This window comes from Melospiza georgiana, chromosome 4 (assembly GCF_028018845.1).
Source record: "Melospiza georgiana isolate bMelGeo1 chromosome 4, bMelGeo1.pri, whole genome shotgun sequence".
NCBI classification, from domain to species: domain Eukaryota; kingdom Metazoa; phylum Chordata; class Aves; order Passeriformes; family Passerellidae; genus Melospiza; species Melospiza georgiana.
This window is the reverse complement of record NC_080433.1, coordinates 54,681,180-54,697,867: the sequence shown is the minus strand read 5'-3', so window position 1 is coordinate 54,697,867 and position 16,688 is coordinate 54,681,180. Positions and strand designations below refer to the sequence as shown.

Here is a 16,688-nt window from a genome sequence, read left to right as displayed (position 1 = left end):
GCAGCGCGGGGGCGAGGAGCGGCGCTGCCGGCGGGGAGCGCATCCCGGGCACCGCGGGCTCGCCCCGCGGGGCGCTGCTGCCGGCTCTCTCCCGCTGGAGCCAAGGCAGCGCCCTGCCCGTGTGGGCGCTGCGCTGGGAGCCCAGGTGCTGTCAGGGCACGGGGGTGCGGCCCCTTCCCGGGGGCACAACAAAGGGCGGCCGATGCCCGAGCCGCGGCTCCGGCGTCTCCCGCTGCTGCCGGGGGATGGGGCAGGGGCCGGTCCCCGGTCCCCCAGGCGGGCGCTCGGTTCTCCCCGCCGGCGCTGGGTGCAAAGGCTGGCGTTTCACGGGGAACAAAGCAGCCTAAAAACATCGCTGAGAGCGGAGACCCGGTGGGAGACGGTGTCCGCCAGCGGCCCGGCAAGGAGCGGCGACGGGGCCGCGGGCATTGTTCGAGCGTCGGGGGTTTTGTCGCTGCTTCGCTGGAAGCCAGACAAAGTGTCGCTTGTGGGAGCCGCGCCGCCTCGCCTGCTCGCTCCCCTCTGCCCGGGGCAGGGCTCTGAAGCCCGCGGGTTTGACTTGCGGAGCGATCGGAGAGGCTCGCAGTGATTTTATTTTTCTTGGCACCGCCTACGCCAACACCCGTGAGCGCCGGCCGCTGGTCCCGGAAAATAGCCCCCTCTGACACGGGTGTCGCTCAACTGTTGGACAGACCTGCCGGCGTAGTAGGCAGCTCTCCGTGTGTTTGTTTGAACGCGGAGTTGTTCGTGTTGGAGAAAAGCGGGAGGAGCGCGGAGCCCTCCTTTGTGTGTGTGTGTGTGTATAGCAGCGCTGTGGCGAGCCGAGAGCGCGGGGCCGCTCCGTCCCATCTGGAGTTGAGCCCAGATGTTGCCGTCCTCCGAATGCTAAATGACACAGATCATCGATGGGATTTTTTTTTTTTCCTTGACTTCTTTATTGGTCAGGTCACAGCTGGGTTGCAAGATATTGATTAATCCTGCCACCCGCCTTTCTTTACAAGGATGGGCAAGAGGCTTAAAAATCACTCTGGGACTCCCTGGAATGGCATGCTGGATATTAGCAGTCAAGTATTTCAAGCTGCAGCCCTCCTCTCTGTCTGTTTCTTGTTTATTTTTATTTTTGATCCTAGTGTGCTGTTTCACAACTGAAAGCATTCTCCCATTGCCCCCCCATAAATGAGTTAAAAATCACTATCTTTCTTATACTGAAAAAAACAGATTAAACTGTCACCCCTATTTGAATAACTATCCCATCGTTGCTAAACAATTAAGAGATATTCTTTAAGTAAGCTTTTCTACGTGTAATAACCCTTTTCAGGTACTTAGAGATGAATTGAATTGCTCTTCAGCTCTACCTTGCTTGCCAGAGCTGGTGCCACTGAAATCTTACTCCTGCTAAAGAGATGCAGTTGCAATTTCTCAACAGAGAGCTTCCTTTGCATCAACCAGAAAATGTGGCCCACTACAAAGATTGTCTTTATTTGTGCAAATATAATATAGTCACCCAAACGATGCGTATTCTTATTTAAATTAATTTCCCGGTTTTCTGTATTTTGGCTTCCAAAGGCTATTCAAGATAGTAACAAAAAGCCACTGTTCACATTGGTTTCTCTGTACCCCTTGGATGGGAATGATATTATAGTTCAATATGACTATTGCAAAATGTTGAAACACTAACCTAAAGAAATTTGATTTTTCTCTTGGACTGCTTTTTATGCTGTGGGCTCACTCACCTGCATGATGAGTGCTGTCTGCAAAATTTTCACACCCAATTACCCTGTAAGCTATTGTACAACATAGCTGTGGAGGGGAGGCAGGAGGAAGGCTTGTATCTTGCTGCATAATTGTTTAAACTTTATATGAAGTGAACCTCATAAATCAAACTTGCATTTTGCACCTAGACCAACGTATGTGTTTTCTTTTTTTTTTTTTTTTTTGTTTTGCTGATAGAATTATTACATTTCCAAACAGCTATTTTCATACTTGTATGTTTATCTGCTCTGGAAAAATGGGTGTGTTAGGAAACACCTTTGAGAATCCTGATTAGGTGTAGCAAGCACATGCATCCTTTATGCAAAGAGCTCAGGACTTGCATCAACATCAGACCTCATCTGCATTTTCAGTCTGAATTCTGCAGCACATGCTGTGTGCTGCACATTTCTACTGTGATGCCAAAATGGATGAATAACCAGACAAGAGCCACCTGGTTGCACTGAAGGGCTGCTGGTACCAGGTGGCTGCTGCTCGCTGGCACAGCCTGACTGATCCCACTTTGAGGGACAGGTAATACAAGTCACAGCATTCTCTTCTATATTTTTTTTAACTTCTGCCTTCTAGCTATTGATAATATCTGATTGATTTTTTTCACTGACTGTGTTGCTTAACTCACAGTTCATTTACTAATAGGCAGACACATGCTTGTTCATTTCATGGTAGACATTCATGCTGCTATGAGGAAAACACTACTGCAAATTTGTGTGCCACCTTTTATACTGCAGCTGCGTGTTTTTATTTCCAAGGCTGAAGATTTTGTCAGTTATGTTGTATTATCCATCAGGATGCTAAAAGTGAAATAGGAATATTTCTCCAATATTGGGAACTTGCTTTGTTTGGGTTTGGATATCTGTATTTTCACAACAGAAGGTTAAACCTGTATATTTCACTTTGAAATTGTATATGTTTTGAGTAACACCTTCAGCTGTGGTGGCATTGTACCAAGGATCCTGAGGTCAGTTATGTGGAGTATTTAGCACAGAGGATGCTGATTAAAGGGTAGGAGAGGTAAGATTATTTTTTGCTGTTAATGATGTTTAAATGTGGTAGATGTCAAATGGATTTGGCTTGCATGAATACCATATGCTGATCTATGTGAGTTCAGAACCCAAGAGAATCACAGACTCATTTAGGTTGGCAAAGACCTCCAATATCATAGAGTCCAACCAATGACCAATATTGTTTAGAACAATCATCACATGCTTTGTTAAGATGAATAATTTAAGATTGCCTAGCTTTGGATGCTCTGCAGGCAGCAAAGCAGTTAGTGTAGCTTTCAAAAGTGACTCTTACTGGTTGGTGTGTACTAGAAAATTTTAGCTGTAATAAATTATTTAGTTCATCACTGGACTAAGTAATTACTTTGTAGCTGCTGTTGGGAGAAAAGTAGAAGTTCTGTTTCATCCTTTATATTCAGGATATCTGTTTTTCTCTTTGTCTCACCAGATCTGCATATTGCCAAATCATCTGATTTCTTTGGTTTACCTGAATCTGTAAGGGTGCAGTTGTGTTTTCTGCAAAGTAGGCAATTTACCCTTTTCACTGAGCACAAAGTTTCTCAGCATTTCTCTGAAAGGCATTTTTTGGATTAAGGTGGAAAGATTAATTAAGGAGACTAATTAAAAATGGTTGCTGAATGTATCACTCAATTTATAAGCAGAATGGTATTCCGGATGCTGTATGGCAATATAAATATACCATTTTAACTCTGCCAAGCTGAAATAGTGATTGATATTTTTAGTGTGGTTAAGCCATAAACGTGCTTTTCTGAGAGGGCCATGAAATTTGGGCATCTCCTAGTTTATAGATGGAGAAGTGTAAGGTTCAAATGGCTTTGTGCTGTAAGCTGAGGTTCAAAGGAGGAAAAGAGGCCTATTAGTTGATCACAGGAGCAGTATTGACTTGCACATAGACAAAAGCCACATCAATTGGCTTGTGTCCTGTTCTGAGTTGCAGCCAAACTAGCCTTGCTAGCAGTCCTGTTGAAACATAGCAGAGATATCCTTATCTCCATGCTGCAATCCCCTTTCTGGCTGCACTAACTTTACTGTAAATGAACTTGGTTTGTTTAGCTCAACAGTAGCTCTGTCAATAGCATGGTATAATGTGTTTTGTTAAACATAAACACTTCATTTGCTTTTCCTGTGTGCCTCTTCAAACAATACAAATAAAGTCTTTAATCAAGCCTTATTTCCTCCATTCCTCTCCATTAATTGTGCTTCACATTTCTATGTGGAATTCACTTTGCATTTTTGTCTTAGACTAATACATTCACGGAAAATGGGCTATATCCAAAACTTCTATCAAGTTGTCTAAATAACTATTGAGAGTTGAGGCAGGGCAAAGTATAATGTATTTGTGGGTTCATTTGAATGGGGGCAGTTGAAGGGGGATTTTTGCTTTCTAGTTACATCTTGTAACTGTTTGTATGGCTGGTGACTTGAAACCAAGTGAAGGTGTGAGGTACCATGGGGCTCCAAGAATGAGGCTGGCAGATAGCAGTGCTCCCTTTGCCTCACTGGGACAGTGGGAGTCCATTATGAAATATTCCCCCATTTCCAGCTATCCGAGATCAGAGACCCACACATTTTCTATAGGAACTTTTTGACACATGACACATTTGTCATGGAGGCTTTTATATCAATTTAGTATGTCAGTCAAATAAAGGTGGTATTTTTTCTAGTCTTTTATATAAGCAGTAACTTTCAATGTCTTTAAAAAATGGAATTAACTTGCAGCTTTTGGACAAAAAAATCCACTGACTGTGTTCTGTTGGAGTACAGAACAAAAAGTTGAGATTCTTAAGTAATTTTGTGTCATAAGAATAGTCTTAGACCAGGCAAATTAGGTGGGGAAGTAAGGCTAAATCAAGGTTTTAAAACTAATTTTAAAAAGCTGCCTCCAAAAATCTGTAGACTGCCTTATGGCTTTGCAATGTTTTGAATGTCTTCACTATTTCCCAAGGACAGCTCAGAGCTGGCTGGCTTGTTAGCATGATATATAGTGCCCTTCAGAGACCTATTTTTTCCTATTCTCTACATATCTGGAGCTACTGAGGAAAATTTCTGGTGGTTGTTTCATGGTTAGCTGTATACTGATGTCACTCTTTCTTCCTCTTTCGCTGTATTGAGGGTTTTTTACCACAATTCTCACTGTTGGGCTTGTGAGGCTACTAGCTGGGCTGGATTTATCCAAAATGTGATAGAACAATGGTGAATTAAATGATGTAAGCCATGAAGGTGAGACTGTGTTCTCCCTGTGGAAAAGGAGATTTTGTTTGTTTTTTTTTTTTAATCTAACATAGGCTAATGTAATGTGTGATTGTTTCTGCACGCTCAGGCAGCATGAGATGGAGTCACAAACTTCTCTGTCAAGGCAGCTATAATTGGGTACTGGACTCCTACCATGCAGATCTCAGCAGCTTTTGCACTGCTGCAAGAGTGTCTGCCATTGACTCATCTCTCTGCTTCCCTAACCTGCACCCAGAAAGGAAACTTCAGAATAAAATTTGGTTTCATGTTTGCAGCCTGGTACAATGTTTTCTATGATGTTCCATAGTTCCCAGCTCATTTCTGAGTGTAATTCAGTATGTAGGTTTTGTACTATAAAGTTCTCTGTAATTTGAGTTTTGGGATTGGGGAAAATCCTGAGGAGAGCATTTGACTGCTTGGATCATTTGTGACACTTGAATGTATTCAGCAACTGAGACAAGGCACTTTGAGCAGACAGTTTGCACCCTTGGGGAATGTGTTACTTCATTTCTTTGGCTTTTAAAGACTTTGTGTTGTGGGGTTTTTTTGTGTGTGTGTGTGTTTTTTTTTTTTTTCTTTTAACTGGATTTGTTGGTTCTGTGAAAGTACAGGGAAACAAACTTGATAACCCATCAAAGCCTGGTTCTTCACAGAAGGGTTGAAATGCAGAAGTTTTGCTTCAATTTCATGGAATTTCTTTTGTTACTGTGGCATTTTTTTTGCATGGAACTGTACATCATTGAGTAACCTTTTGCTTTTCTTTGTTTTCTTGCTATCTGTTTGTGAGGAGCTGGGCAGATTGACTTTGAGGTGACCATCATCCACTTCCCAGTGATTTGGAAGCCAGGTGACTAACCTGGTGGGAAATGTCTCTATTTATTTGTCACATGCATTTAATGTGTCTTAAAAGCTTCTAGCATAATGTAATACAGAGGATTGCTTTTCAAGTTTCTTTTTTCTTGAAGATGATCAATAGAAATATTAGAAAAATGTTTAGGAAGAGTTTTGAGAGATTTAATCTGTACTGCTTTCTCAAGGCCAGGTCAATTCTAGCTGTCACTTCTGGAGTATGTTTGCCAATATGTTTTTTAAAATGCTGAAAGCAGAGGATATGCAACTTCTGTAGTCAATACTTAGCAATTTCACTACCTAGTAAGTGTTGAGCACTCAGTTTTCCTCTTGAATGTAAAATTAGGTGTACATTAAGACTTGCCAGGACTTTTCTTTGTACGAAGTAGCTCCAGTTATTTCATTCTGTCCTTGTAAATGATGTGTTCTTATCTATCACCAATTGATCCACGTTCAAAACTGGGCAGGGAAACTCTCAGGTAAAGCATGAGAATCTTAGTGTGTGCTTTAGGTGCTGTGTCCTGTGTGCTTGTCACTCTGCTGTGCCCTTTGTTTTATAACTGTGGCAGCAGCGCTGCACTGAGTCACGTTCAGTGGGGAGCTGCTGATCAATCCCTCAGATCCTTTTCCGGAACACGCTTGTCTAGACAGCCCTCCTTCCATCCTGCATTTGTCAGCTGATGATTTCTGCTTCTGTCTCTTTACTGAATGGCACTTCTCTTTGATGCTATTTATTCCATTTGTCAGCCACACTGACTCCCAAATTTCCCTTCTCTCACATGCCTGTTGGAAGCGCCCTGCTTGACAGGTTTGAGAGATGACATTTAGGAACTGTAGTCACTAGCAGAAGCAGATCTTTTTATGAGAAGCACAGCATGATAAGCAACCAAAGATGCTTGGATGCCACAATGATTTGCCATTAGTTTGCGTTTGTATGTTTAAAGGAATGTATTTTTCAGAGTTTTACAGTGACAAGAGACCAAAGTCAGCTGCTTGCCGTTTCTCTTTATAATGCATTTTTCTGGTTACTCAGAATTTATGTTCCCAGTTATGTAGCTTAAAGATGATATGGTAACTTGTCAACTTTGCATTTTTGGGCACCTGAAATGTTTTGTTTAGAAATAATGCTGAACTAACTTCCAGATGCTCATGGGTGAATAGGAGAGCTGCAAACAGTGTAGCTGTGAAAGTCACCTATGCTATAGGGACAAAGAAACAAGCTTGGATTTTGCAATCTGTAATGCATTGTACTTGCTTTTTTTTGTTGTTGTTTGGAATAAGAAAGTAGGATAAAAATTAGTTTTGCGGCATTAAAAAATCAAAAGTCTTACTGTAGGAAAAAAACCCTTGATGATACTGATTGCATCTTACATTTTTCTTCAGTTCAGGAACCAAGTCAACTGATTTTTTTGGGATTCAAATGCAATTATTTATCTACTTTAATAGTAACTACTGAAATCACTTCAACTAAAAGTGAGTAAGATGTGTTTACTCAGTACAAAGAATTGTTTTCTTTATAGTTTTTGTGTACAAAACCACACTAGTAGATGAGGTAATAAAACTGAAAATGGAGTTGTTAATTACCAAGCCTTAGTTAAGGTGTTTGAGGAATAAATTTATTTCAGTTCTGCTTTTTGTGTTACTGGATTTCAAGTGTGTGTTTTTGTGCTTTCAAGGCTCTGGAAGGAGGTGGTGGCTGGTCTAATGCAGTCACTAGCTAAATCATGTGCTTGTTCAGTCATTTCTGTAGCAGAGAAGAAATGTGGTGCCATTTGAAATCCGTTGCTTGGGATTTCTTGATTTGAATTTTGTTGTTGTTTGTACTGAAATTATGATTTCTGAGTTTTATTTGGAAGTGCAAAATAAGGGTCTATACTGAAGCATTTTCATGAATACTTACCATGTAGTAAGTGAGAATGTACGCACACTGTGGACAGGACATTATAACTGCGTAACAGGGACTCTTCAATAATAGAAATGATGGAATTTCCTTCATTGTTTTTAGAGCAAGGCATTTTCTTTTATTATCGCAAATAATTTACTACATAATAGGGTATTACATAAAAGAATATTGGTTTATTCTTTTGCAACTCTTTAATTACAGGTTACAGTGCAGAAATTAAATGATTACTCCATAAAGTCTTATTTTAGCTTTTCTCCTGAGTAGCGTAGTGATGTGAGTATGTACAAGATGTTGGGCAGGTTGGAACAGGATACACCAGCACTTGTGATGCTTTGTTTTGTTCCATGCCCTGAGTGCAATCTTCTATTGTTTCATTGTTTTTATTATAGAGACCTAATGGATAACAGCTATATCCTTGATCAAGCAGGAGTTGTGTTATAGACTATATAAGTGTGCAGTAGTTGTGTTTTTGTAAGGTAGCATTCGTACTTCTGTAGGTGACGTTACCTATAAAATAAAGACTATTAACTTTTTTTCTTCTGAGAAAAGCCCTGTGTGAAGATGGCTATTGGGTTTTAAGTGCATTATCTTATCTTTTGGAGAAAAATATAGCATGGGGTGACTTAAATGTCAGCAGAGGTATCACTATGAACCACAGAATCCATAGGTACAACTATGAGGAGCACTCTCAGACATATTGGTGCAGCTCTGAGGTATGCTGCTTGAAACTAAGCAGGGTAGAGGTGGGCCACAGGCTGTAAATGCTATTTTTTGGTAAGTGATAGTGGTAGTTTTGATAAGAAATAAAGTTGGATAATATTTTGTAACTTTGAAGAATATGCCTCTTTTCCTAGTCCGCATGGTTCCTTTCTTCATGTCTGTACTAGGCCTGTCAGTACAAAGAGGATACAGAGCTTGACATGCAGTTTGTGTCTTTGCATGGGATTTAGAAGTGCTCCTTCTGGTGTTAAGATTGTTTCCTCTTAGTCTGGTAAAGAAGAAATACGAGTCTGTATTTTTGAAACAATTTAATGGACAACAGTTGGCAAAGCTGCTCTGTTATTCGTGGTTAATAGTGGAAACTTCTTAAACATTCTTAACTTATCTGTTTCTTCCCTGTTCCTCTTCATTCGCCCCCTGCCCCCAGCTTCCTTCCTTTTTTTGGTCTGTAAAGCTTAGGACAAAAAAAGAGGAAATCCTAAGGTGGAAAACAGAAGATCCCTGTTGTTCTGTTTCAGTGTAAGAAGCACAAGTCAGTTCTCTGTTGGGTTTGTAACCTCTATTCTTCCACCTACCCTGATCAGAAAAAAATTACTATCTGATTGTAAGTCAAACCATCATCATATTGATATCCTCTTTTCTCATTGGGCCATTAGTTCTAAGTTCTCAGCTGTGTTGAACAAATGGGCTGGCTTATTCCTGTTGCTTGCCAGGTGAAATAGGTGAAGTAAGGACAGATATATCTGCCTGCACATATTTTGCCATTTTATTTGTTGTGGTGAAATATGCCAGTTGTAATAGTAAGCATGTCAAATTACAGATTCTCTGATTGTTTTCATTACTGGAAAGCTCAATTAAATCACTTAAATTTTGATTAGTTTTTTTTTTTTCCAGATTGAATTGGAAGACAAAAGACAGCAGACAAGCTAAGCTTTTCATAATGATTTAATTATCCAAAGACAATTTCTTTTCACCAATTAATTAAAAAAGCATTGTAAGAGATGCCGAAAATATGTAAAATACCAAATTAATGTGTTTTTCCAGGCAAATATGTGATGTTCTTGCTTGTGAGACAGCTGTTGGTTTTCGAGTTTAATCTTCTTTGGAGATAGTGTTTGGAAACATAACATGGTGAGCAATATTCTGAGGAATCTGAGGTAATGGATTCTCCAGCCTCAGACATGGTGACATGGAAATCACTTACTCCATAATTGCCTGCAGTGTTACTTCTTTTAAGCTGCTGTCAGTGGTTGTTTCTAGAAAACACTATTGTTTTATTTTTTTAAAAATATGTATAGTAGCTTTATCTCAACCTGAGCAATTATAATGTGCTTCAAGAAGCAACACATCAAACTTGTTCTCTTGATGAAAAGCCTTGGCTTCCTGGTGGCATGAAGGATGAGCAGTGTCACTCGTGCTGTTCCTACCTCTCTGTTGCTCAGTGTTGGACTGAATCTATTGCTTTTGTATCTTCGAGCTTAAGTGTACTCTTGCTTGTTTACATTCAGAAAATTCCTGGGGAAGCCTTTAAGACTGAAAATTGTTGATCTTTAATGTGTTTGCATGCAAAGAAAAGTATTCCTTTGTTTCACTTCTGCAAAGACTTGATTCTGCCAAATTGGCTGGGGCTTGAATAGCAGTGCCTCTAAAACTGCTGCCATTTAATACACCTATTAAATATACATTTTTAATGGCTGAGATACACTTTATCTGTCAAGTAGGCACAAATTATGTTGGTCCCTGCTTTCCCAATCTAATCTGAAAAATGTAACCTAGTAAATAGGAAAAGCGCAGCTGCAACGTTAGAAAAATTGCATTGGTTTTCATCGTGATTCTTACAAAGATGTGTTTGGATTTATATTGATAAATATTGCCTCTAGCTCTTTTTGAGCAGCCAGTTAACAGCCTCATAATTGACCTGCAGATATGGTTGTACAGGTGATAGAAATCTGTGGTCATTATCAGTGTGCTTTGCCTCTTTTTGAGTTCCCCAGCAAAACAGTGACCAAATAGAAAGGGACTGGGCTGATGAGTAGATGCCTCTTTTCAAAGAGGAAAAGGTCCAGAATAAACCTATTTAGCTGATATGTACTGAATGGACTCTTAAACTAGCAAGTTAGGATCTTTTGATTAGTCTATGAAGTGGATTTATTGTTTGCTGAGCCATCATAAGTTTGGCTTGTTAATAACCTGTGTAAAATACCATTTATGTTTTTGTGTGCCTTATGCAGAACCTTAAAAAGCACTCTGCAGGCTACAAATAGCAGGTTTTGTGTAGGATATGAGTATGCACAGCTACCCTACCAAATGTTAAAGTAATCCAGGAAACTCAGAATAGCATATTGAGCAGAATTTAATTGTCTGGGAGCCATGACCATGGCCAGGCCAGCTCTGGGGCTCACCCAGCTCTGGCCATGTGCTTCCCCCCATGTCTTTGTAACAGCCTCTCTGATGAGCAACTGAGAGAGCTGATCTGGCTGGAAGCTAATCACTTTTTTTGGCAGGGAGGTATTTACACTGCATTAGCTCCTCTAGCTGGGTTTGGATTGTCTGCCAGAGTGGGGGGAGTGAGAGAGGGTGCAGCTGGGAGCACCGGGGATGGCAGGACCCCAGCACTCTGCTTGTGCCTGCAGGCACATCAGATGAGGTGTAACAGAAAGCTACAGCCTAATGAGGAATTTAGTTGGCCTATTGAGAATATATCACACTTTTCATGGGGCAGGAGCAAGTAACAAACTGATAGATAAACTGTATGGCATCTTATCCAGCTGCTCGGTCTGGATTCATGTGTGTTTTGTTTACACAATCCACTGTTAGTTATAAAACTCTTACACACTTTAAGTTTCTGCCAAGCATAGTAAGTGCTTTCTTATTCCAGAGGCTACCTTGTGAGCAACTACCTGTTTTTACAATCTCAAATTTTGTCTTCCTTGCAACAAGCAGGACTGTCCAAATATGTTTTGGACATGAAGTTGAGATTGATTTTTGTGAGCCCTTAGCAGGCTGCTAAAATAGTTTGAGTGTCACAAGATCAGAAAATAAAAACTCTAAAGATGTAATTTCAATTTTGTGGATGTAAAACTAGTCAAATTATGCCATGGAGCAGAACTTATGGAAAAAGGTAGAAAGTGACAGAACTGAGAACTGCTAAATGTACATCAGGAGTCCTGTGAGATGTAAATAACACAGTAAAATAAAATGAGCACAGATGTCATGCTTCTAACGTAATTATGAGAAGTCTTTGTCCTACTGCTGCATTCAGAACTTAAGCAGGTAAACATAAGGTACTTTCAAAATCAAAATAAGCAAAAGAAAAAATTAACACTTCTGCCTGATGTAATAACAATATTTGATATTTGACAATTTCACAATAAAATGTTTGTTATACAAATACTTCATAATAAATATTTTATAATGATCACATGTAATAATGTGGTTGTTATGAGAACTTGAATAAAAACTGCTGCTTCTCCAGAATGATGGCTCTTAAGCATTGCCATTGCCTCTTCAGTCAGCGTAGACTGGGGAATAAATTTGAGGAAGGCAATTTCTTCTTCCGACTATCTCTCCTAGTCTTGTCCCATTTCTTCTTTGCTGTGGCTATTTCTGTGTTAGCTCTCCTGGAAACCATCAGTGGAGTGCCTGGGCCACAGCAGTCACGTTCCCTTCTGGCTCTGCTGTCCCCCAGCTCATTTGTCTCACTTCTGGCTGTCAGTATTTTAGGTCTGAAAGCTACGACTCAAGCTTAGAGAAAATACTCTTTGGTTAATTATGCATTGTTTGTTTTGTACCAAAATAAGTTTTGGATACATAACAAGAACCTTCAGCACAGGAGGAATTGTTTGATTTGGCTATGCTATATGGGTACCAGACTTCTCAGTGTCTGTTAAATACAAAACAGCATCCTTATTTCTGGTATGGTAGCTGTAAAGCTGGGACATCACATATGTAACATCATACTGGAGGCATTTTCTTCAGTGTCTTCTCCCCTTTTAAATTAGTCTAGTTATGAACTGGCTTTTACTGTGTTCAGTGCATTTTTAAAATCTGAAACGCCCTCTGGGAGTGGGTGTGTTTAATGTACAGAAATGTATGAGAATAGGAACTGGAATGCCATACATAAACTGTGGATATTTTTTTCCTCAGTTTCCTCAAATTGACAGTCACCTTGCTTGTGATACTGCAATTAAGTGTGCTTTTGACCAGTTGTCACACAAGGTTTTCAATGTGTGTGTCCCTGCTGTTCAGCCCTACCACAATGAACTGGGAGGGGAGGAGGAGAAAAAAGGAGCTATCATATGTCTGATAATTGTTGTTTGGCTCATATCCAGGGTTCTGTTTATAAAGAGTTCCATAGTGTGATCTTAAAATATGTAACTTGTCTGAAAATGTCAATATTTACTTTTGTCATGAAGTCTTGATGTGTTGAAGAACCCTTAAAATTCTACAGGCAAATAGTTATCAGGCATTGGTGTTCCTTTTGCTTTTTGCAAAGAGAGTTTAGATAACCCTTAGCATTTTCATCTGTATGCATGTTACTTTTTTGGTTTTTTTAGACAACTCTTTCCTATCAGTTTGCAAAAGGAAGTGTTTGGTGGGTGATATCTTTATGGAAGAGTAGATACAAAGGAAACTTCATGATGAAATACAAAAGTGGTTTTGAAAGGAATAGCTTGGTCTCCTCAGATCTATATTTAATAGGAAAGCTGTTTGGGCAGGTCTGGTTCGACTTCTTTTTAGTTACAAAGGCTGGATACTGTGTAATTCCATGATGCAGTCGTTTTTCTTCCTCTCTGGAGAACTTTACCTCCAGAAATTCATCAGTGTATAGTTCAGCCATAAAACACTTCTACTTTTTCCTAGTATTAGTTATTTTGTGCCAGCTACAAAGAAATTTGTGTTCTGTATGGATGTTGACTTAATGAATACATGAGGCATTCCTGCAGCCTGTGGTATGTCACAGGGGCCCTGGGGAGGTGAGAGGAATGCTGGAGCTTCAGATACGGCCCTGAAACGCTGCCACTGCTGCTGTGAAATGCTGCAGCGCACAAACAGCGTGGCATACCTGATTTAAATACCTCGAATTCCTCAAGCTTACAGATGGAGCAGAATTTCATAGAATTTGCTTTGTAATCTCATGTCAAGCTCTCCTCAAGGCAGCATTATACACTCGTGTGTGAGTGGGTGAATAGCACTTGGCAGGCTTTGCTGGCACTTGGCTCTTCTAACATCTCCTACAATAATGACTTAGAAGCTGAACTTCTACCCTTCCCCCTGCTTAATTTATCCATGTGCTTCTCCCAAATACGATGTTTTTTGTACTTTCTGTACAAAGTCAATTTCAGGCACAATTGGCTAAAGTTTCTCCTAATGGGAAAAAGAAATTTACCTGCACAGCTGTGTGGAGATGCAGAAACCTAATGCTAATTGTTTTGTGGTTGCTTGCAAACTGCTTTTTATCTAGAAACCTTTTGCATGTTAATCTTGCAAAGGTGAGCTGCTATAATTCATGAAGTATGTGACCTGAAAACATTTATGTTAAGTGTGTATTTTATTTGTATTTTTGGAAGGGCTTTTTGGGTAAATATGGATGCAAGTTATTGTAGCAGTTTGAATTGGAAGTGAAGGGAGACTTGGACACATGTGCCTACAAATTTAGGCTTGGCAGACCCAGAAGAAAATTGAAGGTACTGGGTTTCAGAAGAGACTGAATGAGGGATTATGGAGTGCAAGTGAAGTGACAGGCAGGGGCAGAGAGGTCAGAACTGCCATGTGGTTTTATCAGGGTTTACTAATGAACTTACAGGAGAAAAAGCTGGTAGTCAGACACAGAGAGTAAGGAGGAGTTATGGCTATAGTGAAATGCAGAAAAGTAAATTAAAGTGTGGAAAAGTTTGTAAGAAACTTTTTTTATGCTCCACTGATGGCCTGTTTTGTGGCATCTGCTGGCTGCCTGCCTTTCCAGGAGTTGTAGGGGAGTTGTAATTAAGGTTTGCTGCAAAACTTGCAGAATAAGGACAGTGGGAGAAGCAGATCTGGGAAGTGTTTCTGGATGATGTGTTTGTCAGGGATTATGGTTTGGAAACCATATACATAAGATTACTTCTGGTGCTAGCTGGATCCTGCTAAAGTACTGTTCAGAAACAAGACCGTGTCAGGATTTTGCAGTACTTGATTCAGCTTGAATTTTTCTGGGATCATGTTAGCTGTGTGATTTTAGGTAGATTTGAGCTTTCTGTAATCACTTGTTTGTATCTTAGTTTGTAGGTCATGCAGGTTTTAGTTTGCTAGATAACGACTCTGAGAGATTCTTGAATGTTGCTAATGAGCTTTGGGCTAATCAAAGTCCTCGTCCTCTGGCTCAGGGCTCCCTGCTATCTGAACAAACTGTTCCTGAAAATACACAGTTTCTCGTTTCCAGAAGGCTGCTTGGAAACTTTTGGCTCAATACTTAATTGTGACCAAAGAAGTGACTGAATTGAGAGCTCAGGGGGTAATGCTGTTTGCTGTGTTATGTGCTCCAGCCACTGAGGTGCTGGTGAATTTGCTGGGAATAGGCAGCATGCAGCTGCTACTTGAGGATTCAGTCACTGTGTGACCGACAAATGACAGAGACAGTGGTAGATGCTGAAAGAATTAGACACTGCAGATCTCATCTGTAACATGTTCATGCTTCTTTACCAAGGTAGTGGATTCTGTCAGTGTCCTGTGTCTGCTGGGAATTGAGGTTGAATTAGTTTATAAGTATGGTTTCGCCACTTGGAAGTTATCTTGGTTAAATTAGGCGTTCACTTGGCTTTAAAAGAAATGCTTTGTTTGCTGTACAATACACTACCATTCCCTGTATTGTCACCTCGTTTAATAAGTGGTATTTTTTAGTACACAAGTTCTACTAGTCTGTATTTTACTGAGGTGTCAGTAAAGTACAGACCAGTAGAACTTGTGTACTAAAAAATACTATTTATTAAATAAAATGAAAAGTATGTATTTGTTCAGCAGGGTGGGAAGTGATGAGTGACAGTTTTTTTGTTAAAGTAAGATGGACTGCAGGATTTTTTTTTCTTTCAAATTCTTTTTTTTAAATTTTAATAGGTTTCTGTGTAGAGTGAGCCTTCAGTGTGCTGGCAGGCACTCTTGGTTAGAAAACACGGCAAGCATGTGTGAGTACATGTGTACCAGTACTGCTCAAAATATCATCACAAGGGGCTGTGGCAGAGAGTGATAGGAGTTGAGTCTGTATCATCATGAACTGTGCAGCAGAAGTGTGATGAATGCCTATAGTGTTTGTCTGATGTCATACTGTCATACTTCTTATTGAAAATAATACATGTTTCATAAAAAATGAATAATTGTAGTTGAATGTTTTAGATGTCTGTTCTTACATAGTTCACTTCTAAAATCCTAAATACATGTTTGGAAGTGCTTTGTTTTCTTATCACAAACATGATTTAAGTTTTCAAATAGTGCAGCTGTGTGTAGTGGAAGACACTGGTGACCTTACTGACGACCGAATTCAGGCCATTCGGCTGCCATCCAAATGCTCTGCCAGCTTAGCTACTTGACCACCTGCTTCTGTTTTTCCATTCCCTTTGCAAATGTAGGTTTTGTTCGTTTTCTGGCATCTCATCATTGCCTTTCACAAAAAGAAATCAAATTGTGAGGATAAGGTCTGTACTGTAGACCACTTGGGTGTCTTTGTGACTCTTGTAGTCATTTCAGTTTTCATCAGCCATTCAAGCGTGGGCTTGTTGGAAAAGAACAGAGGATGGTGCCTTCTTGCAGCTCCATGCTTGCTTTCCCCAGCCATGCTCCCACACTTTGGATTGCAAGACTCAGTGGCAGCCGTGTAATTGTGTTCAGTCTCGCTGTAGCTTTCCTGCTCTGCATGAGCCTGGTGGCTGTCCTCGGTGGAAAACATCCAGGTAATGTCAATGTGCTGTTGGAGTGTGTGGGTATAGCTTTAATTCTCAAAACAAGCAGCTTAAATTCTTTGTCTTTATTCATATCTTTTCAATATGTAAAACTGGATAAAAGGAAACACTAGTCATAAATATATCTGTGAGACCTAGTGGTAAATGCTTTTGGGTATGAATCCCTTAATAGCCCAATGTAACTGGAGTGCTGAATGGGGAATCTTCAGTAGTGAGTTACATTCCCACATCTACTGATCTGCTCATTGGCTACGTCCAAAT

The 16,688-nt window shown here is 40.2% G+C and overlaps 1 protein-coding gene across 4 annotated transcripts in view; it reads left to right on the top strand.

Moving 5' to 3' along the window:
• DOCK4 (dedicator of cytokinesis 4) overlaps positions 1–16,688 on the top strand; it is a 223,140-nt gene that overhangs the window by 110 nt on the left and 206,342 nt on the right. The gene's annotated exons all lie outside the window — the stretch shown is intronic.